The 24,162-nt window shown below is 37.0% G+C and overlaps 1 protein-coding gene and 1 pseudogene across 2 annotated transcripts in view; both read right to left on the bottom strand.

Moving 5' to 3' along the window:
* The window catches only part of PTPRO (protein tyrosine phosphatase, receptor type, O), a 283,195-nt gene that overhangs the window by 160,085 nt on the left and 98,948 nt on the right, over positions 1-24,162 (bottom strand). The gene's annotated exons all lie outside the window — the stretch shown is intronic.
* Positions 6,047-6,930, bottom strand: LOC105547288 (annotated as a pseudogene).

Raw genomic sequence — 24,162 nt, 5'->3', positions numbered from 1 at the left:
TGAGTATCTTGTGGTGACCTCTTTGCCTTCCATCTCTTTGGTGGATAGGGCAGGGAACTAGGAGATTTTGAAAGGTGTTTTTCTGATTCAATTTCTTCTCTAATAATAATTTTCTTTACATTGACCATGAGTCTTTAGTTAGAGAAATGTAGTTTACATTAGTAAAATTTAAACTTCTAGTACCACAAAACCTGTATAATTTGGAAAACAAATCCCCAAAATTTAAGGAAAAGGCTTGGGATTATTTTTTGTTGTTGTTGTTGTTGTTTTTCAAATTGAACAACAGAATAACATGCTGAGAAAGTGCGCTGCTATTATGCATTGTTCTGAATAGATTGACACTATATTAACGAGGCATTAGAGTAATGAGTGATTCACTATTTTTAAAAATCCATATATTGAATATTTTTAATCAATATGCTACAAATGCTGCTTTACAAATGTCAATTTCATGAGTGCTCTGCATCCTAAAAAGCATAAATTCATCTAAGTTAGATTTTGCTAATATGTTTCAGTTGAACTGTTTCTGTCCTCCCATTTTAATATTTGGCTGAGTTTTCTTCCAGATATGTCAAAGACCTGGCCTAGGGAGATAAGGATTAATTTACTGAACATAATTTACAATAATGAAATCAAGCAGAAATTTAGAGTAACAAACCCAAGTCAATTTAAGTTGATTCATTTTAATGAAGTAATTTTTTTCTAAATGGAGATACCAAACTACATTTTTATAAAATAAAAGTAATGATTATCCACCATTTGGTGTAAGCACATGATTGGTTGTTAACTCAAAGCGGGACGGAACATTTTACTTAGCTGTAACTCCACTTAACATTAGGTTAGGCCACATGAAATTGATGGTACTGAACCAAATACATTTTTGACACTTAATGCTTTAAAAATAAGAACCAAAGAACTTCACTCCTTTCATTTTCTTACAGTAAATGTTTCCTGTGCACTTACATTGTGTCAGGCTCTAAGGCTATGTACTTTATTTACAGAGGTGCCTATCCAGCCATTTATAAAAGAACATTGGGACTCAGTAACAGACCCTAGATTGAAATATAAAAATATTGAATAAATAATCAATTTTAAAAGAGTAATCCATTTCAATGAGTCCTAATATTTAGATAAAAGAAATATATGACCACTGTACAAATTAGTATATATAGCTAATAAAACATTAACAACAAAGGAAAATAAATTCTTGTAAGTCTATTACCCAGAAGTAACCACCTTTATACTTTCTGACTCTTTCAACTTGCTGTTGTTCTTTAATAAAAATGGGATCTTGTTGCTTTCTAATATGCTTTTTCCCATTAATGTATGGAAAAAACTTAGCATGTCAATAAATATTCTTTGCTTATATTCATTTTAAGTGACTGCCTTATATCACATTTTTTGGGTACTTGAAACATTATTGTGGTTTCTAATTATAGAACCCATTGAGAGACAAGAAGTCCTAATTTTTTTAGTCATTACTATTCAAAGACTGGTTTGTGGAATAAGGCCAGTCTGAAAACTGTTTATAAGTCATCTATTATAGTTTGTTCAACCTGCTATAAAAAAAACATGGACTAGATAGCTTATAAACAACAGAAATTTATTTTTCACAGCTCTGGGAGCTGCGAAGTCAAAGATCAAGGCACTATTAGATTTGGTGCATGATGAGGACCCGTTTCTTGGTTTATAGATGGCCATCATTTTGCTGTGTCATCACATGGTGGAAGGGGAGGGGGATCTCTCTGGGACCTCTTTTATAAGGGAACAAATCACCTCCTGAAGGCTTTACCTTCAAATATTGTCACATCGGGGATTATGTTTCGGCAAACAAATTTGGGCGGAGCAGGGGAACAAATTGTCTATGGCGTTGTATGTAACAAAGTAAGTATATCAATGGAGGATTTGCCTTTAAAACTTCTTTTTTTCTTTTTTGATTTTTATTTTTGATTTGGGGGTACATACATAGGTTTGTTATCAGGATATACTGTGTGATGCTGAGGTTTGGGATACAAATGATCCCATCACCTAGGTATTAATCACAGTACCCAACAGTTAGTTTTTAAACCCTTGCCCTCCTCTCTTCCTCTCCCCTTGAGTAGTCCCCATTGTCTGTTGTTGCCATCTTTATGTCTGTAAGTACTGGATGTTTATCAGCCACTTATAAGTGAGAATAGTCAGGACTTGGTTTTCTGTTCCTGTGTTAATTTGCTTAGGATAATGGCCTTCAGCTGCATCCATGTTGCAGCAAAGGACATAATTTTGTTCTCTTCTATGGCTGCATAGTATTCCGTGGTCTGTATGTGCCATATTTTCTTTATCCATTCAACTGCTCATAGGCCCCTAGGTTGATTCCTTGATTTTGTTATCACAAATAGTGCTGTGATGAACATGTGAGTGCAGGTGTCTTTTTGGTAGAATGATTTGTTTTCTCTTGGATATATACCCATTATTGAGATTGCAGGGTCAAATGACACTTCTGTTTTAACTTCTTTGAGAAATCTCAAAACTACTTTCCATAGTGGCTGAACTTTCATTCCCACCAACAGTGTAGGAGCATTTCCTTTTCTCCACAGCCTCGCCAACATCTGTTGTTTTCTCATGTTTTAGTCACAGCCATTCTGACTGGTGTGAGATGCTATCTCGTTGTGGTTTTGTTTTGCGTTTCTCTGATGATTAGTGATGATGAGCATCTTTTCATGTTTCTTGTGTGTCTTCTTTTGAGACGTGTCTGTTCATGTATTTTGCCTATTTTTAATGGGGTTATTTGTTTTTTGCTTGTTCAATTGTTTAAGTTTCATATGGAATCTAGATATTAGAACTTTGTCAGACGCAGTTTGTGAACATTCTCTCCCTTTCTCTAGGTTGTCTGTTCACTCTGTTGATAGTTCCTTTTGGTGCGCAGAAGCTCTTTAGTTTAACTAGGTCCACTTGTCATTTTTTGTTTTTGTTAAAATTGCTTTTGAGAATTGTGTCATTAATACTTTTCCTAGGCCAATGACCAGATCGGTGTTTCCTAGGTTTTCTTCTAGAATTCTTGTAGTTTGAAGTCTTATGTTTAAATTTTTAATCAATTTTCAGTTAACTTTTGTATATTTTATATGGGATCCGTTTCATTCTTCTGCATATGGCTAGACAGCTATCCCAGTACTATTTATTACTGAATAGGCAATTATTTCCCCGTTGCTTATTTTTGTCAGCTTTGTCAAAGATCAGATGACTTTAGGTGTTCTACACGTCAGATGGCATAGACTTTATTTATGGGTTCTCTATTCTGTTCCATTTGTCTATGTATCTGTTACTGTAAGAATACCACACTGTTTTGGTACTGTAGCCATAAAGTGTAGTTTGAAGTTGTGTAATGTGATGCGTCTGGCTTTGTTCTTTCTGCTTAGGATTGCTTAGACTATTTGGACTCTTTTTTGGTCTGTATAAATTTTAGAATAGTTTTTTTTTTTTTCCTAGTTCTGTGAAAAATGATGTTGGTAGCTTGATAGGAGTAGTATTAAAAGTATAGATTGCTTTGGGCAGTATGGCCAATTTAATGATGTTGATTCTTCTAATCTATGAGAATGGAATGTTTTTTCGTTTGTGTGTGTCATCTGATTTCTTTTTGCAGTGTGTTGTAGTTCTTCTTTTATTTAGATGTACTTCCAGGTATTTGTGTGTGTGTGTGTGTGTGTGTGTGTGTGTCTGTGTGTGTGTGTGGGGCTATTGTAAATGGGATTGCATTTCTGTTTTGGCCCTCAGCTTGAATGTTATTGGTGTATAAAAATGCTACTAATTTTTGAACATTGATTTTGCATCCTGAAACTTCGCTGAAGTAGTTTATCAGTCCCAGGAGGCTTTTGGTGGAGTCTTTAGGGTTGTCAATGTATAGAATCATATTGTCCATGACAAGAGATAGTTTGACTTCTTTTCCTATTTGGTTGCCTTTTATCTCTTTCTCTTGCCTGATTTCTCTGGCTACCAATTCCAGTACTATGTTGAATAGGAGTGGTGAGAGTGGGCATCCTTGTTTGGTTCCATTTCTCAAAGGGAATGCTTCCAATTTTTGCCCATTCAGTATGATGCTGATTGTGGGTTTGTCATAGATTGCTCTTATTATTTTGAAGTATGTTCCTTTGATGCCTAGTTTGTTGAGGGTTTTTATCACAAAAAGTTGTTGGATTTTATCAAAAGCTTTCCCTGTGTCTGAGATGATCATATTGCTTTTGTTTTTAATTTTTGATATGGTGAGTCACATTTATTGATTTGTGCACATTGAATCAACCTTGCATTCCAGGAACAACACCTACTTGATCATGGTGACTTAGCTTTTTAATGTATTTCTGAATTCAGTTTGCTAGCATTTTGTTGAAGATTTTTGCATCTATGTTCATCAGGAATATTTGCCTGTAATTTTTTTTTTTCATTGTGTCTTTGCCAGGTTTTGGTATTGGCCTGATACTGGCTTTTTAGAATGTGTTAGAAGGGATTCCCTTCTTGATTTTTTGAAACACCTGCAGTAGAATTGGTACAAGTTTTTTGTACATCTGGTAGAATTTGGCTGTAAATCCGTCTGGTCTGGGGCTTTTATTGGTTGGTAGTTTTTATTTTATTACTGATTCAGTTTCAGAACTTGATATTGGTGTGTTCAATGTTTCAATTTCTTCTTGATTCAATCTTGGGAAATTGTGTGTTTCCAAGAATTTATCATTTCCTCTAGATTTTCTACTTTTTGTGTGTAGAGGGGTTCATAACGGTCTCTGAGGACCTTCTGTATTTTGGTGGGATCAGTTGTAATGTCATCTTTGTCATTTCTGATTGTGCTTATTTGGATCTTCTCCCTTCTTTTCTTTGTTAATCTAGTGTATTGATGTTGTTTATCCTTTCAAATAACCAACTTTTAGTTTTGTTGATACTTTGTATGAATTTTTTGGGTCTCACTTTTATTCTCAATGTCTGCCCTGGTTTTAGTTATTTCTTTTCTTCTGAGAATTTTGGGGTTAGTTTGTTCTTGTTTTTCTAGTTCCTCTAGATGTGATGTTAGATCGTTAATTTGAGATCTTTCTAACTCTTTGAGGTAGGCATTTAGCACTATAAACTTTCCTCTTAATACTGCTTTTGCTGAATCCCAGAGATTTTGGTAGGTTGTGTCTCTGTTTTCATTTATTTCAAAGAATTTTTAAATTTCTGCCTTGATTTCATTGTTTACCCAAAAGTCATTGAGGATCAAGTTGTTTAATTTCCATGTAATTGTGTTGTTTTAAGAGATTTTCTTGGTATTGATTTCTCTTTTTATCCCATTGTGGTTTGAGAGTATGGTTGATCTGATATTTATTTCATTGAGACTTGCTTTATGGTAGAGCATTGGTCAATCTTGGAGTATGTTCCATGTGCAAATGAGAATAATGCATACTCTGTGGTTTGTGGGTTGAGTGTTTTGTAGACCTTCATTAGGTCTACTTGGTCAAGTGTTGAGTTTAAGTTCAGAGTTTCTTTGTTAGTTTGCTGCCTTCATGACCTTCTAATGCTGTCAGTTGGGGGTTGAAGACCCCTACCATTATTGTGTGGTTGTCTAAGTCTTTTAGCAGGCTTATAAATCTGGTTGCTCCAAAGTTGATGCATACATATTTACGAGAGTCCAGTCTTCTTGTCGAATTGAACCCTTTATCATTATGTAATGCCCTTCTTTGTCTTTTTTTACTGTTGTTTGTTTAAAGTATGTTTTATCAGATAGAAGAATAGCGACCCCTGCTTTTTTTTTAATTTATTTAAGGGATGGGATCTTCCTATGTTGTCCAGGCTTGTTTTGAACTCTTGGGCTCAAGCGATCTGCTTGCCTTGGTCTCCCAAAGTGCTGGGATTAGAGGTGTGAACCACTGCACCTGGCCTGTGACCCCTGCTTTTATTTCTTCTCTGTTTGCATGGTCGATCTTTCTCCAACCCTGTACTTTGAGCCTATGGGTGTCTTTACATGTAAAATGGGTTTCATGAACACAGCAGACTGATGAGTCTTGTATTTTTTTTTTCCAGGTTTAATTCACTTTATTTTTCTTGTATAAAAACCCTATGTTGTAGCCACAGCTGGAGCCTGGGTCCTCTGCATGGAGACTCTGGTGTGGGTCTTGAAGAAGTGGTCAGTGAATTCCTGATAGGGAGACTTGGTGAATACAGTCTCCTTCCAGAGGTCGGGGGTCGGGTAGCTGTACGTCTTAGAGATGGCATCAAAGATGGCCTTGGCAAAGTTGCCCAGGGTGGCAGTGCAGCCTCTGGCTAAGGTGTAGCAGTCATCAATACCAGCCGTCATGAGCAGCTTCTTGGGCACAGGGGCCAAGACGATGCCAGTGTCCCTGAACTTGGGGATGAGGTGCACCAGCAGAGAGCTGCAGTGGCCTGTCACCTTGCAAGGGACAGTGTGGGGTTTGCCGATCTTGTTACCCCAGTAGCCTCTGCACATGGGGACAATGGAGAGCTTGGCCAGGATGATGGCCCTGCAGATGGCAGTGGCCATCTCCTTGGAGCACTTAACACCCAGACCGACGTGGCCATTGTCGTCCCCAATGGCAACAAATGCTTTGAACCTGGTGCGCTGGCCGACGTGGGTCTGCTTCTGCACCATCATAATCTTCAAATCCTTCTTCTTGAGAGAGGCCCCCAAGAAAAAGTCAATGATCTCAGATTCCTTGATGGGCAGAGAGAAGAGATAGATCTCCTCCAGGGACTTGATCTTCTTGTCCTTGACCAGGAGGCCCAGTTCAGTGACGGGCATCCAGTCATCCTCGGCCTTGCCTCATGGAGCTCCGTGGCCTCAGCCCCAGTCCCGTCCAGGGCCGTGACCACAGCCCAGATGCCACTGCTGACACATCCACGGAAGCCACCACGGTTCCCCATCCCAGGGCTCCTGGGGCCTCCTGGCCCCCTCACTGCACAGGCATCATCCACCATTTGGTGTTTTCTTGGAGAAGAAGTGACTCTTGTATTTTTATCCACCTTGCTGCTCTGTGTCTTTTAAGTGGTGCATTGAGACCATTAACATTTAAAGTTAATATTGATAAGTGAGGTTTTGATCCTACCATAAAGTTGTTAGCTGGTTGCTTTGTAGTTTCTATTGTGTAGTTATTTTACATGGTCTGCAGACTATGTACTTAAGTGTGTTTTTGTGGTCTCAGGTATCCTTCTTTCATTTCCATATTTAGAACTCCCTTAAGGATCTCTCTTAAGGCTGGTCTAGTGGTAATGAATTCCCTTAGGACTTGCCTGTTTGGAAAATATTTTATTTCTATTTCACTTATAAACCTTAGTTTGTTGAGATATAGAATTATTAGTTGGAATTTCTTTTCTTCAAGAATGCTGAAAATAGGCTCCAGTCTCTTCTGACTTGCAAGGTTTCTGCTGACAAGTCCTCTATTAGCTTGATGGGGTTCCCTTTGTCCATGATCTGTCCTTTTTCCTCTAGCAGTCTTTAAGGTTTTTTCTTTAGTGTTGACCTCAGTCAATCTGGGGACTACATGGTTTGTAATCTACATGGCTTGATATTTGTTTTGTGTAGTGTCTCACAGGTATTCTCTGAATGTCTTGTGTCTGGACATCTATCTTCCTAGCTAGATTGGGCATGTTGCTTGAATTATTCTTTCAACTATATTTTCCAGGTTGTTTGCTTTTTCCTTCTCTCTCAGGAATGCAAATAATTTGTACATTTAGTCATCTTACATAACCCCATATTTCAAGAGGACTGCTCATTTTAAAAATTCTTCTTTTTTATTTATGCCATATTGGGTTAGTTCAAAAAAACAGTCTTCAATCTCTGAAATTCTTTCTTCTGCTTGGTTCAGTCAATTGATAAAGGTTTCATTTGTATTTCGGAATTCCTTAGGTGAGTTTTTCATTCCAGAAGCTCTGATTGATTTTTTTTAAAGATGTTTATCTTTTCGTTCACTTCCTTGGTTGCTTTAGAAATTTCTTTTTGTTGATTTTCAACCTTGCCTTGGATCTGAATGGGCTTCCTTGCAATCCATGCTTTGAATTTTTATTTATTATTTCCGAGTTTTGATTTTGGCTAGGGACCATTGCTGGAGAGGTAACTCAATCTTTTTGTGGTTTCACTGCATTCAGGTTTTTCACGGTGCTGGAATTCTTGTGCTGGTTGCTTCTCACCTGGAGACACTGGCACTTCTAATTTTTGTATTTTGTATTTTTTTTATACAGGTAGGACTTTTCCTTTATCTTTCTTTCCTTATAACAAATATAATTACTATTATTCACTTTCCCTTCCCTACTCCCTATGGGGTGCGACTGTAAAGAATGCTGAGTAGGGTCTTTCAGTTTTGCTTCTGTAGCAGTATGCGCTTCTTTCAACATGTTTTATATTGGGCTGTGGAGTTTGTCCCACAAGCCTGTAGATAACATTTACAGGTAAGAGCCAGCTGTGGCCAAAGTGGCTGGGTATATACTTGATCTGTGTTTAGAGGTGGAAGTTCTCTGTTGCCCCAGGCAATGGATTGATTCATAGAATACACATTGGTCTGAGTTCCCTGCTCAGCCCTGTGGGGGCAGGACCCACAAAGGATGGGACCAGTTGGGCAGGTCTGCCTGTAGGTCCCCTGACACAGGCACAAGCACCAGTACCAAGTGAGAATCCAGTGGGTGGCTACCAGACACCCAGAGGTGTGTCTAAATGTGGATTTGGGAAACCTCCTTTGCTCCAAGTTCTGCGTTTAGAACACCAGGCAAGCAGGTATTCTAAATGCCGGGAGATCTGCCTGAGCATGGAGCAGAAAGGATCTTGCTATACCATGATCTATGTCCATAAATGGTGGGGCAGCTCAGGCTGCTGAACTAGATGGCTGGATGCTCAGAATGTCTGGCGATCTGCCTGAGTGTGAACAGAGAGGGCTTCCTTGCACCAAGATCTTTGGACAGTCTTGATGGTCCTGGTGAGCAATGCCCCAAAATCTGGAGATCTGCTTGGGTGTGGAGCAGAGAGAGCCCCGCTGCACAAAGATCTCTGCATAGGAAGGGTGGGGTGACTCTGGCTGCTGAACTAAGCAAGCAGGTGCTCTGAATGCCTGGAGATCTTCCTGGGCATGTAGCAGAGAGGATTCCTCTGCACCAGTCTTTGCACAGGAAGGATAGGTGGCTCCAGCTGCCGAACCAGGTGAATGGGTGCTCTGAATGCTTAGAGATCTGCCTGGGCATGAAACAGAGAGACCCTCTCAGTACCACAATATATGTCAAGGAAGGGTGATGTGGCTTAGGCTGCTGGTCCAGACAAGCAGGTGTTCCAAATACCCAGATTTCTGCCTAGGGATGGAGCAGGGAGGGCTCTGTTATACCACAATCTCAGGGGAGGAAGATGGGGCACTCAGCAATGGCACACACAGATCAGTTCCAGATTGCCAAGCTGGCCTTGGCTGCAAGTCTTTCTGCTCAGAAGAAACCGCAACTGTAGCAGCTCTCCTCCTGCCTGTGATGGGGGAGAGCACAATTCCAGAGATTACTGCTGAGACAATTTCCCACAGTTCTGGCTGTGGAGGCCCCCACCCCACTCCAGAGAAGATGCTTCAATCTCTGGCCCAAGACTGAAGTGCCTCTGTAGCCATGCTGCTAGGGCACCAAAGAATGGCTGACTTTGTGTGCACCCAGATTTAAAATGGCATCCTGCTCTCATCCAGGGTCTGACAAAATGTTTGCCACTTTTCCTGGTGTCTTTTCTTCACAGCATCTCCAAAACCCTCCCTAAGTTAACTCCAGGGCTTAGGAGAAGCAAAGTGCTCTCTCTTGGCCTGGGTTGCTTGAATCTCCAGTGGAAAGGTGAGTCACAGAGGGAAACTCTCTGCCTCTCTCACGTACTGGGGCTTCACTCACTTTTATCAACCGGATGCCATCACAGGGCTGTTTAAAACTATCATAGCAATTTGCCAGACTATATTATGTTTGTTTTTTACGTAATAATAAAAATAAATTACTGCTTGTATTTTGTGTGCTTGCTTTAACTTTTTATAAATTTATTTTTGATGAACATATTGGTACACAGTAGATCGAGCAGGGGAAAATCCTTGATCCTTTGCCACAGATAGTTTAAAAAGAATAGCCAATCTGGCTAGTCTGACTAGAACTTCTTGGCCCGAAAATAATAGCCTGAGCCAAAGACATGTTGATAGGAATGTTTTCAGTGATAAGGCAGCTACAATTTGGAGGAGTATGTGTTAGTATTTGGAGAAATAAGTGTACTGCTATCCATGGTACTGAACAATAATTTCTCACTAAGGCCTGATTGTTTCATCTAACCTTAGAATACTGGTTACTACGGACCAACGTTTCTCAGGAATTCCAAATCAAGAGAAAGAAGAATCAATGGTGATATATATTTGCGAAATATGAGGAAAAGAGAAAAACTGACACAGGTAAAGAGGAATTATAGAGAGATTGCCAAAAAGAAAAAAAAAAGTGCTTTGCTAATTTATTTACTAAGATAATTTAGCCAACCTTAGCCAAAATGCCAAAAGAGCAACAGATTTATATTCAATACAGTGCAAAGCAGCATCACTGTTGACATTAATAAATAAGTTATTTTTGAAAGAATGACAGACGAGATTGCCAAGCAGAGATTTTATGACTGATGTCATGTCAGCTCAGTTACACAAACATTTTCATACTTTTCCTTTGCTTTAGTTTTCAATACATATGAAAATTGTGTTTTGTGAAGCTATGCCAAACCGTAGAAAATCATGACTTATGGGTCATCATTAAATTAGTAATTTCACATACTTTTGAAAGATCTGTCATATTTTTGATAGCTACAATCACTCTTACCCTATTATAGTTGGGAAAGTCTATTACCCTATATCAGCCTCTTGCCCACACATTGTGAATATAGGAGATGCTTCATAAATGATAGTGACTGAATAAGTTTGTCAGATCTTCTCTGCTAAGTTAGGGAAAAACAGGGGGCACTGGTGTCTTTAAAATTTATGCCACTAGACCTCCTTGAGAGAAGAAAGATAGGAGTTAGGGCTATGTCTTGCAGCAGAGATGCTAATGCTTCTTTGCAAAAGCACCTATTATTTTGCAATTGATTGACTGTATCTGTGATTCTTGCAACCAAAAGGGCCAAATTATTATGGATACAGTATAATGTATTTAATCAAACTCCTATTATTGCTTATTTAGGTTGTTTCACATTTTCATTGCGCTAATCAGTGATTCATTGAACATCCCTATAGCTAAATCTTTGCACACATTCAACAGCTCGTTTAAATTTCAGAACATTTCACAGACATTCACTTGGTTGAAATTTTAGTAGTTCTTGAAACATCAACCAAATCTGGCCAGCTTGTTGAAAGGCCTACCATGAATTAAGTGATGTTTAAGTAGGTCTGTGTTTTATTTAACATAATAACACCTACATACGTCAGAAAAAAATTCCCATGCATTTATGTGAATAATACCTTTGATGTCATCTGTGAAAAATGTTCAATGGCCAAGTGGATTTGTAAACTCCTGCTGAAAAAAATTTTCTCCTTTTCCAGGAAATACTGATTTTTACTATTTTACCATTCACTCTGATCAAAAATAAAGAACTTACTTGTCCTTAGTCTTTACCTTTACTTATATGAGAGACATGCCACCCAAATGAGTTTTAGTGATACTCTGTTGCTTATGTATGAAAACTGAAGTGCTGAATAGAAACCTAAAAGTATTCTGAAATCTGATATGAAATTGAAAATTAGTGCATTTGAACTTGAGATATTTCAGCTGAGTTTATGTTTGCTTTCAACTAAAAAGGCAATAGTTTAAACATTGTTAAAAGTGTTATTCAGTTGTGCTAATATTTGGTAGAATTTATTTCTAGAAAAATGGGATATAACTCTGCAAAGGGCATTTTACTGGACTACTCATTTTCAAGAGAGCAACTTCTGTGCATACTGAATAGAAAGAAGAACCCAAGATATGCATATTAACAGGGAATTCAGTGGCTGCATTATGACCAATAGACCACATATTCAGCAAAAGGACAGAAAATTTTGGAAGATTTTCAAACTTAAGGCACAGAACAACATTATGTTTCAAAAACAAATGAACAAACAAACAAAAACCAGCTGCTACCAATGGCATTTTTCACAGAACTAGAAAAAAACTATTTTAAAATTCATATAGAATAAAAAAAGGGTCTGAGTAGCCAAGGCAATACTAAGCAAAAAGAACAAAGCAAGAGGCATCACGCTACCCAATTTCAAACTATACTGCAGGCTACAGTAACCAAAACAGCATGGTATTGGCACAAAAACAGATATGTAGACCAAAGGAACAGAATAGAGAGCCCAGAAATAATGTCACACACCTACATCCATCTGATCTTCAACAAAGCTGACAAAAACAAGCAATGAGGAAAAGACTCCCTATTCAATAAATGGTGTTGGAATAACTGGCTAGCCATACACAGAAGATGAAACTGGACCCTTTCCTTCCACCATATACAAAAATCAACCCAAGATGGATTAAACACTTAAATGTAAAGCCCAAAACCCAAGACTGGCCTGGCGTAGTGGCTCATGCCTGTAATCCCAGCACTTTGGGAGGCCGAGGCAGGCAGATCACAAGGTCAGGAGATCGAGACCATCCTGGCTAACATGGTGAAACCCAGTCTCTACTTAAAAAAAAAAATACAAAAAGTTAGCTAAGCATGGTGGTATGAGCCTGTAGTTCCAGCTACTCGGGAGGCTGAAGCAGGAGGATTGCCTGAACTCAGGAGGCAGAGGTTGCAGTGAGCTGAGATTGGCGCCACTGCATTTCAGCCTGGGCGACAGAGTGAGACTCTGTCAAAAAAAAAAAAAAAAAGGCTCAAAACTATAAAAACCCTGAAAGACAACCTAGGCGACACCATCCTGGATATAGGAATAGGCAAAGATTTCATGGTGAAGACATCAAAAATAATTGTGACAAAACCAAAAATTGACAAATGGTATCTAATTAAAGAGTGTCTGCACAGCAAAAACAACAAAAATAAACAAATGAAAACTATCAACAAAGAAAGCTGACAACCTAAAGAATGGGAGAAAAATTTTGCAAACTGTGTATCTGGCAAAAGTCTAATATCCAGCATCTATAAGGAACTTAAATTTACAAGCAAAAAATAAACAACCACATTAAAAAGTGGGCAAAGAACATGAGCAAACACTTTTCTATAGAAGACATGCATTTGGCCAACAAGCATATGAAAAAAGCTCAGCATCACTGATCATTAGAGAAATGCAAATCAAAACCACAATGAGATGCTGTCTCACACCAGTCAGAATGGCTGTGATTCAAAAGTCACAAAATAACAGATACTGGCAAGGTTGTGGAGAAAAGGGAATGCTTATACACTGATGGTGGTAGTGTAAATTAATTCAATCATTGTGGAAGACACTGTGGCGATTCCTAAAACAGCTGAAAATAGAACTGCCATTTGACTCCCAATCCCATTACTGGGTATATCCCCAAAGGAATAGAAATTGTTCTATCATGAGGACACATGCACACGTATGTTCACTGCAGCACTATTCACAATAGCAAAGACACAGAATCAACCTAAATGCCCTTGAGCAGTAGACTGGATAAAGAAAATGTGTTATATATACATCATGGAATACTATACAGCAATAAAAAATAATGAGATCATGTCCTTTGCAGGGACATGCATGGAGGTGGAGGCCATTATCCTTAGCAAACTATTGCAGGAATGGAAAACCAAATACTGCATGTTCTCACTTATAAGTGGGAGCTAAATGATGAGAACAATGAGCTAATAAAGGGAACAATGCACACTGGGCCCTACATGAGGGTGGTGGGTGAGAGGAGGAAGAGGATCGGGAAAAATAACAAATGGGTGCTAGGATTATAATATCTGGATGACGAAATAATCTGTACAATAAACCCCCATGACATGAGTTTATATAACCAGCCTGCGTACATACCCCTAAACTTAACAGCTAAAAAAGCAAAACCAAAAACAAAAAACAGTTGTTAAGCTCAGTTTCATAATGAATATTAGTGTCTAAAGAAGGTTGATTGGCCATGGAATATTGAGATTATTAACACCATGCTATAATATGTAGTATGAATATGGAGAGAGACTAGACATGTTTCTCCAGATTGAAAGAGCAGGTTTAGAAGAAATAATAAAATAAGAATAGTAAACAGTTATTATCATAATCTATCGTTCTTTAGTCTAGATTCCAAAATTTTGCAGTTTTTCTAATATTAATATTTTCCAGGGTAAAAAGCCAAATGTAAGATAATCACTTTGAAATTATCCAAATTTGTAGCAGTATAGAAAAACCATGAATTTGTTTTATCATGTTTTCATTTGCTTTGAAAATTGCATTCATATATAATTTGCTCTATAAAATAATAATTATTAGAACAATTGAAATTATAATGTTCTTTTAAAAAAACAAGATTTGTCTTAGTTTGGCATTTTGGTTGCACACCTACTAAAATGTTTTAATTACGGAAGAAGATAATTGAATAGGGCTCCTTATGCAAAATTTTTGAAAAGCTAAAGTGAGAAAAAGATAAAATAATTCACATTTTGAAGGAAGATAATTATATGGTAAAGTTTTCCAAAAGGTATAATTTTAAAGGCAAATTCTTCCCAGAGTTAGTGAAATAACTAGTTAATTCCTCCTGAGATGAAGAGGGATGACCCTCACTATTCTCCTCTCTCAAACCCAGGTCCACTCTTTTTTTTTTGAGAGGAGTCTCGCTCCATCTCCCAGGCTGGAGTGCAGTGGAGCGATCTGGGCTCACTGCAGGCTCCACCACAGGTTCACACCATTCTCCTGCCTCAGCCTCCCCAGTACCTGGGACTACAGGTGCCCTCCGCCTCGCCCAGCTAATTTTTTGTATTTTTTTTAGTAGAGACGGGGTTTCACTGTGTTAGCCAGGATGGTCTCGATCTCCTAACCTCGTGATCCACCCGCCTTGGCCTCCCAAAGTGCTGGGATTACAGGCGTGAGCCACCGTGCCCGGCCCCCAGGTCCATTCTTTCAGGGACCAAAGGCAAAGTTGGGGTGGGACACACCTTTAATTTTTAGAATCTAACATGGTGGTGTCCAGGCAAATGTCCCTGATGGAAATATCCACTTTTTTAGTTGAAGACCAACTGGTTGTTCCTGGGACAAGCCCATATGCTACCTTTGCTTTAGGACAGCAAAGAGTAACCATTCTGTCTGTCCCCTGAGTGACTAGAAGTTCAAAAATTGATTACACATTTTTTATTGAGGTCAATATCAAAATACTGAATATAGTTTTTAGGCACTAATTACTATTTCCATATATTCTAAGAAAATTCTGTCTTTAACAAAGTCAAGTCCTTTTAGCATCATTTCAGAATTCAGTTTCAGAGTGATCCAAATATTTTAGTTAATTCATTCGTTCATTTACTTTTAACTGACAAATAAAAATTGTATATATTTATACTGTACAACATAATTTTTTGATATATGTGTATATTGTGGAATGGTTAAATCAAGCTAATTAACATTGCATTACCTCACACAATTTTTTTGTGTGTGGTGGGAATACTTAGGATTTAAGAAATTTTTCAAGTACGCAATATATTGTTACTAAGCATCCATGATATACAATAGATCTCTTGAACTTATTCCTCCTGCCAAACTGAAATTTTGTATTCTTTGACTGACATCTCCCCAAATGGTTCAAATATTGTTGCATAACAAAGATACACAGACAGACCCACCACCACCATCTTTAAGAGATACTTGTCACATCTCATCCTTGCAGTAACATTTCAGATCCCTTCTGTATTCTCAATTTTTTCTTCCAGCCCTCCTCTTCCTTGACTTCGTAAGTCAAGGAAGAATTTGCCTGTTTAGTGCTTTAGAATCCCTCGGCTTCTATCACAGTACAAACTCCCAACAGAACCCTACCTTCTCACCCATCCTCCTCAGTCTCCATTGCTGCCTTCTGCCACCCTTCTTCTGCCTGCCTTTCATATTCAAGTCCTAGATTCTTGTCTTTTTTCAACTCTCTCCCTGCTATCTCTGTAGGGGCTCCTCTCTGAAACTGTGATTTAGTTACCAACTACCTATGTGCAGAAAACCTCTCAAATCTGTTTCTCTAAGCTTGCTATTTTTTCAGTGTTCCAGATTTGTATATTTAATGCCTACCTGAAATGCCTACTTGAACGTCAGAAAGGCACTGCAAACTCAAGGCTCTTAAATCAAACTAAAAATCAACATCTTGCCCCTAATTGGTTATTTGATATTTCTCTTTTTCAGAAAATAAATGGTCCACCATCCATCCATTTGTACAATCTGGAAATGTGGGAATCACCTTCAACTCCTCTTTTCCCTTCATTCTTTCTTATCTAAATTATCATCAGGTCTTACTGTTTTTAATCTCTTGAATATCTCTTGATTCTGTCCACATTGCTCTCTCTCCCACCTTGCCTGAACTCCTAGCATAGTCTCCTCTTACACTCATCCAGTTGTTTTCTACATTGCATTCAGAACATTTTTTCGATGTGTAAAACAGGTCATGTTGCTCTCTGCCTCAAACCCTTTAATGACACAAATAACTGTATGTGGCCTGCATTTGATTCTACATTATTTTAACCTTGAGAACCTTTCTAGTCTCATTTTCTCCTGCTTTCCCCCTTGTTTGCTGTACTCCAGCCATAAAGATCTTTCAGTTTCTTAACTGGATTATTATTCCTTTCACTGTGAGATTTGTGTATATACTGTCTTCTTTGATATTCCCACTCTAGCCTCTCCTTTGCATATTCCCATTCATCCTTTGGATTTGAGTACATGTATCATGTCCTCAGGAAAGCCTTCTTAGATCATCATCATCCTTCCCTGGCTTGGCAAAGTCCTTCTGTGAAACATTCTCAGAACATGTGATAATTTCCCTCTTCACAGTCTCTTAGCTTTCATTAATATTCAAATATGTTTCATTAGGTCTTGAATCCCCACCTTTCCCGTTAGCCTAAAACTCTACGAGCACAGAGACCAAGTGTGTCATTCTCAACATTTTAATCTCAAGCCCTAGTACAGTGCTCCGTACATGATAAGCACCCACGGATGTCTTTGGAATGGATGAATATGAGCTTCACGAGATTCAACAAACACTGCCCTGTTCAAATGGTGTGGCAAATACTCTTCATTGTCTTCAATATCCAATTTCTACAATAATTACGATTTTTAGTAGGCACAGGAATGCTGAGGAGTAATTATCAGCTTTTGTATTTATTAGTTTTCCTTGTAGCTAGATCTGGTTATGTGACCAGTTCCTAGACACCGGGATGCAGGAAGAAAGTAAAACTTTTAGAAAGTGTTCCTAAAGGAAAGGAGTGCACTTTTTGGCAATCATCTGCTCCTTCTTGCTGGCTGGAATGTGAATGGAACTGCTGAAATTCCAGCATTTGTCTTAGACCATGGGCTGACCCGAACATGGAATTCCTGCATGGAGAGGCTGCAAGACAGAACGAACCCAAATTCCTGGCACCAAGGAGCACCATTCCAGGCTTGGATGACCACTTCAATTATGTAGGTAAGATATAAATTCTATCTTATTTGAAACAGTAATATTTTGTGTTTTCTGTCACTTTAAGTTAAACCTAAATCTAATTATAAGTTTCCATCTTTAGAGTCCTTGATTATAAAAAAATCCTTTTTTATTAAATAATTTTAACTTACAGAAACATTGCAAGCACAATACAAAGTACTTTGGAGCACTCTTATACGAAACTGAATTATGTCACACTAAAGCTGTATACTTTCAGTTTTGACCACTAATCCTTCCTAATTTTAATATCAAAATAAGAACATGTATTCTACTCCCACAAATGAAAAATAACACAATCCATGACCTCTATGCTTTCCTTTGCTTTTTGCAGACAATTGTGAACAGACAGAGAGAATGCTAAGTATCATTATGTTATCTCAGATATCAAACACCCTTGCAACCAAATTATTTGTCGTAATGGCTCTGAATGAAGTTCTGAAAACAGTGATGCTATTGTCTTTGAATATTACCTCATCCTTTGCCAAAGCACTTGATCTTAAAAGTATCACCCAGACGGGCACTTGCTTTGGCAATCCTGAAAGTGCCCCTGCTTTTCTGGTTCCTCCTGCTTGCATAATAAGAAAAGGAAAACCAGACCCACACGTTTCTCTCTCCTATTCAGGGAAGAAGCATACTGCAAAATCATCCTTTCATAACTATTGTTAAAACCACTTTAGTTACCTACATTGATAAACCAATACTTCATTTATAAATATTAATAACATAATAAGAATGGAAATCAAGATTCACCAGATATTTGAGGAAAATCATCCAAAATGTTTATGTAAAAGGAGAAAGTTGATCAATCTTAGAGGAACTCACAATAATGTTAAAACAGAAAAGAACTCAAAAGTCATAGAGCAAGAACAAATTGCTATGAAAAAGAAATAACCTAAGATCAAGAGAAAAGATTTTTGAAATTAAAACCGTGATAGCTAAATTTAACATTTAGCTAAAATTTAACATTTTTAATTTTAATAAAATTATCAGACCTAATAAATTTATACATGTAAGGTTAATATATTTAAAAAATTCTTAATTTAAAATTAAGAATATTATTACAAATAGTTTTTATAAGTACATATCCATAATGAGACAATATAATTAAAATGTGTAAACTTTGTAAAAGAAGAGATAAAGTTAAAAATGCTCATAGATATGACTAAGAAAAATTCCCAAGACAGCTAATTGAAAAACCACTAGAATTAATAAAATAATTTAATATAGCAATTACATACAAGACAGGCATGCAAACATTAATAGCTTTTCTATATGTCAGCAAGATACAATTAGAAATTTTAATGGAATTCGAAATCTCATTAAAAGTAGAAATTTTAAATAACTTTATTAGGCATATGTATTAAAATTAATGTGGGTGAAGATAAACTCCCAAAACATGAGGCATAAAAGACAAAAATATATACATTTAATAGAAAAGTTATGAGACATAGGGAATAGATGAAGAATTTCCAATATCTGTTTTTCCAGATGAAAAGAACAGAGAATAAAGGAGGAAAAGAAACGGCCTAATTTTTTTTTGTCTTATTCTAGCATGTGAGCATCTAAGAGCCTAAGACATACTATCAAATTATGAACAGCTTGTCTGGGAGTTAAATGTAAGACCACATTCAATATACACAATGATTTTAAGAACCAGTTTTCCGACCTGCTACACTGTGTCAGAGAAGTAACTGAAAAACATTGGTCTGATCTGAAAAAGGACTTTATTTTAAGACAGCCCATTGACTACCAGACAGTAATAACAATAATTAATAATAATAATAATATAACAACAGTCAATACCCCATTAGAATTATCAGATTGGGTAACTAAGAATGCATACAGCTGGGAAATAGTTTTTATTTGTTATTTATCTGAACTTTAATTTAACTGAGTGTCTGGTATTTTATCTGGAGAACCTAACTCCAAATCTACACACATGTAGGTGAAATTTGGATAAAATCTTTGAATGTCAAGAATGAAGAGAATTTTAAAAACCACGGAAGAGAGTGGAGAATTCTAAGGTAGCGCAATGGAGTAACTCTCAGACTGGTCTCAGGCTTGCCTAAAACACAGGATACTATGTTTGGAAAGATGCTAGAAAGTTCTGAGACAAAGGATTGAGAATCTAAAGCAGCCAAAGTGTCATTTAAATGTGAAAATGGAATAACTAGTCTAGGAATAAAAATCAAACCACTGTGTAAGAACAATCTAACTGGTGAAATATACAAAGAATTTCAATTAAAACCAGGAACTAGAAAATTAAGAATATTGTCACGAATAGTTTCATTATAAGTACTTACCCACAACGAGACAATATAATTAAAAAGTGTAAACATTGCAAAAGAAGAGATAAAGCTAACAATTTTCATGGATATGACTACGAAAAATTCCAAGATAACTAATTGAAAAACGACTAGAATTAGTAAGATAATTTAATATAGCAATTATACACAAGAAAGACATGCAAATATTAATAGTGTTTCTATACATCAGCAGGATCCAATTAGAAATTTTAATGGAATTTGAAATCTCATTAAAAGTGGAAAACAATGATAAAATACTTAGAAATAAGCTTACCAAACACTGTGTAAGACTTAAGAAAAAAACTAAAAATGTGGTGAAACACAAGAAAGACCTTAATAAATGAAAAGACACCCCATATTCTAGTATGAAAAAATTATTTTGACAATATCAGTTTTCTTCAAATTAATGTTATAAGTTTATTGCATCCCAAGTCAACATTTAACCCCCTCCACCAAAACAAACCAACTTTATAAAATGTATGACACTAATTCTATATATTTATTTGGAGGAGTTTATAAATAAATGAGAACAGTGACAAATATTTTTTAAAAAGGGAACACTTAAACATCAATTTCAATGCTAAAAAGTAACAGTAATTAGAACAATGTATGGTATTAGTGAAGGAATGAACAAATTGAACAGTGAAATATAATTAAAAAGTTATAAAGAAATGCATGCATATATGAAAATCTATTTTACAATAAGGAATTTATCATTTCAAATAAATGAGAGAAACAGTGGTGACTGCAATAAATAATATAACATTTGAGAAGGTTTCTAACTCAAATCATGCACAAGAATACATTGCAGATTGATTAAAGTTCTAAACCCAAAAGTCACAGAACTATAAAATTATTAGAAGAATGTCTAGGAGGTTATTTTATAATCTGAGCTGGGCAAGGCCTTCTTTAATAAGATGTAAAATACGGGTACCATAAAGGAACAGAAGACAAATTTGAAAGAAAACAGCTTAGCGGAGGCTGAAAGCAGGGCTTTAAAGCATTTCCTGGCCTCACACCTACCACACTGAGGCCTTGGGAAGTTACATGGCCTTCAAGATGTGGCTCCGTTTTCTTACCTTAATGTAGGCATGTTAATACCATCCCCACAGGGTTGTTATGAAGATTAAATGTGTTAACATTTGTAAAGAACATTAGGACAAAACCTTGCACATAATAAGTATTTGTTAGCTAAACTTATAAAATAAATCTTGTGTATGGGGTAAAATCATAGACAAAAATAACAAAACTAGCAAAGTACTATGGAAGTATGAGCATAACAAAAATGACAAAGGATGACTACTCATATTTATAAAGAGCTTCTACAAGTTAAAATGCAAAAATAACAAGAATGTGAAAGGTGTAAACAGGTAAATCAAAGATTATTGAAATCCAAGAGGCAGTCTGACTGTAGTCTCTGACAATTGGGAAAACACAAATTTAGACAGTGCTGAAATAACCGCAGCTTTAAGAAGAAAGCACTTGATGCCTAAGGAAGGCATCTCTTCCTCCCAGATGAGATGGGAGCCATCCTCCCATCTGACTTCATGACCTGCGCAGTTGGGCCCAACTAACTTTCACCATTTTCACTTGGGCCACGTTGACCTGACAATCAGTCCTTAAACACTCTCCACACTTGCTGAAAATCTATTGACATCTCCTCTGCCTGAGATGGCCTGCTCCCCTTTCTTCATATGGGAATATTCTCTTGCCGTTTTAAGAGTCAGCTCAGATGTTTTTCTTCTAGGATACCTTCATAACCTTATCAGAAGAAATAAGGTGACCCTCTTTCATGCACCCATTATTTTTTTGTGTGTACATCAGCTATGGAGCTCACCATCTCCTGATTCGTTTAATCATTCTGTGTGCACTTCTCCCAAGACACTGTAAGCTTCTAAAGGATCCAGGCCATCGCTAGCGTATTTCTCTAGGACTGGCACATAGCAGAGACCTAATAAATCTTTGTAAATAAAGAGTGAATATTTATTTAAAAATTCTTTCTGCTTTATTTTCGTGAATAACTATACATTGATTCCATGGTAGTTAATAGGTCCATTCCTGCTTAAAATATGAGCAACATAACATTTTCAAGTATTAAAGGAAAATGGAATACCAATCAAATGCCATTAACAAAATTTCCATCTTTATACTCCAATGGAAAAGGCTCTTCAAAAAACTTATCAAATGTGTGAATTTTGATGTTCTATAAATATATGATTTAAAATAGAATACACTCTCTGTAAATAAATAAGATTAGACGTCACTGAAAAGATAATACTTATGCTACACTTCATATTCTTGCAACGTTTATTTGAGAATATTCAGTTATAACTTAAAATGCCAGAAGATGCTGATAATTGGAAATGCTGTCCAGCAAAGTCAGGGATGCTTCTCCTTGCAGGCTGCTTGTCCTATTAGCCTGACATATTTTAAAAGGCTAATGAATTTTATTTTGATGACCAGACTCTCTTCTAACTTGTGTCCTTAAATTCTTGGCTGGAGAAACAATGAAAGTTAAAGGACAGGATGGCGTTACAATAAGTTCTTCCCACTGCATCATCTCTCATCATCAGTATTCATGGCATGGACTCTGAGTCATCTAAGTGGAGTAGGGAAGTAATTAGGATATTGACAGGCAAAAGTGATGGCTAGGAATGAACCTGTGATTATCCTATTACTTGTATTTCTCAGCATCATGTTGAAAGAAAAGAAGGAACTCTAAAACCAAATAAACCTGAAATGTCATTGCGCAAATGTAAAAACAAAAAAATTTCTAGGTTCTCCAAATTATGTTATGGATGTGAATAAATCAAAATGTTGGCATTCATCTTAAAGCTTAAGTAATTAGTAACATTGGGTTTATGTAAAGAATGGTGACTAATATCTGATTATCACAAAATATGTAAGTGCATAGAACTTTCTAGCTTTTTATTTTCAAACTGGTCTAATATTGTTTTACCACTGTAACCCACCTCAATTTACACTTCTATGAGAAATAAACTATAATTAAATATGGAAAATATTTGTGATTGCAAACTATTTTATATTTTACCAGTTTATTTCTTCCATCTTAACACTTTGCAAAAACATTTAAAGATAAGTAATGGTCTAATTTCACAAGATTGGTAAATTGTAAAAACTCCAAGAAACCGCAGAGAGTCTTTCTCAAGCCATCTTGTTTTATAGAAGAAGAATCTGAAGACCAGGAAGGGTAAGGAATTTATGAGAGGTTCACAGCCATTAGTGAGAAGTAGGTCAGGGCTCAGTGCTCTTCTCTTTCAGCCTGGGGTACTTTCCACTGGTTGGCCCTGTCTTCTTCCCAGTTTTTGCTTCAGTTTCTCCAAAGTGCTTCTCTCTTGGAATGTAAAATATTTTCTCTTTCTCACTTTCTCCTCAAAAAGTTAAACAAACACACAAAATCCCTTTGCATATCAACATGATTGTAACTTTTTTTTTTTTTTTTTTTTGAGACGGAGTCTCGCTCTGTCGCCCAGGCTGGAGTGCAGTGGCGCGATCTCCGCTCACTGCAAGCTCCGCCTCCCGGGTTCACGCCATTCTCCTGCCTCAGCCTCCCGAGTAGCTGGGATTACAGGTGCCCGCCACCACACCTGGCTAATTTTGTTTTTGTATTTTCAGTAGAGACGGGGTTTCACCATGTTAGCCAGGATGGTCTGGATCTCCTGACCTCGTGATCTGCCCGCCTCGGCCTCCCACAGTGCTGGGATTACAGGTGTGAGCCGCTGCGCCCAGCCATGATCATAACTTTTTAAAATTTAGAGAGAGAGGATGTACAATGGAATACACACATAGAAATTCATAGATGTGACAATCTCATTATTATCCGGAGGAGAAATGGTCTTTGGTTTATGTGACATGGGTCTCACATCTTTAATCCATTTCTTCTGCTAAAGTACTCAATGCTTTGTGCTTCCTTTGCTAAATCAGCAAATATTTACCCTTTTCAAAATATTTAATATCTTATCGCTCAACTTCTTCTTTATTATAGCAAACATTTCCTACATATGCAAAGGACATTGGAATTAGCCACTAATAAGATGAGCCTGAAAACCTGGGCTCATGTTTCTACCTGGTCACTTTGTAGCACGTGGTTTATACAAGTCCCTTATCTATCTAAACCCTAATTTCCTCTGTGAAAAATGAGAACCCTACTATCTGGAGGAATAGAAAAAATGTATTTTGTCCAAACTTTTCAAACGTCAAAACTGCCAAATAATTGGCAGTTACTGGGTTCTACCTACTACATAAAACATTAGGCCCAAAGTTGGCACTCAATTATGGA

This window comes from Mandrillus leucophaeus, unplaced genomic scaffold (genome assembly GCF_000951045.1).
Source record: "Mandrillus leucophaeus isolate KB7577 unplaced genomic scaffold, Mleu.le_1.0 Scaffold383, whole genome shotgun sequence".
In the NCBI taxonomy this organism is placed as follows: Eukaryota; Metazoa; Chordata; class Mammalia; order Primates; family Cercopithecidae; genus Mandrillus; species Mandrillus leucophaeus.
The sequence above is the reverse complement of the archived record's forward strand: the minus strand, read 5'-3'. Positions and strand labels throughout refer to the sequence as shown.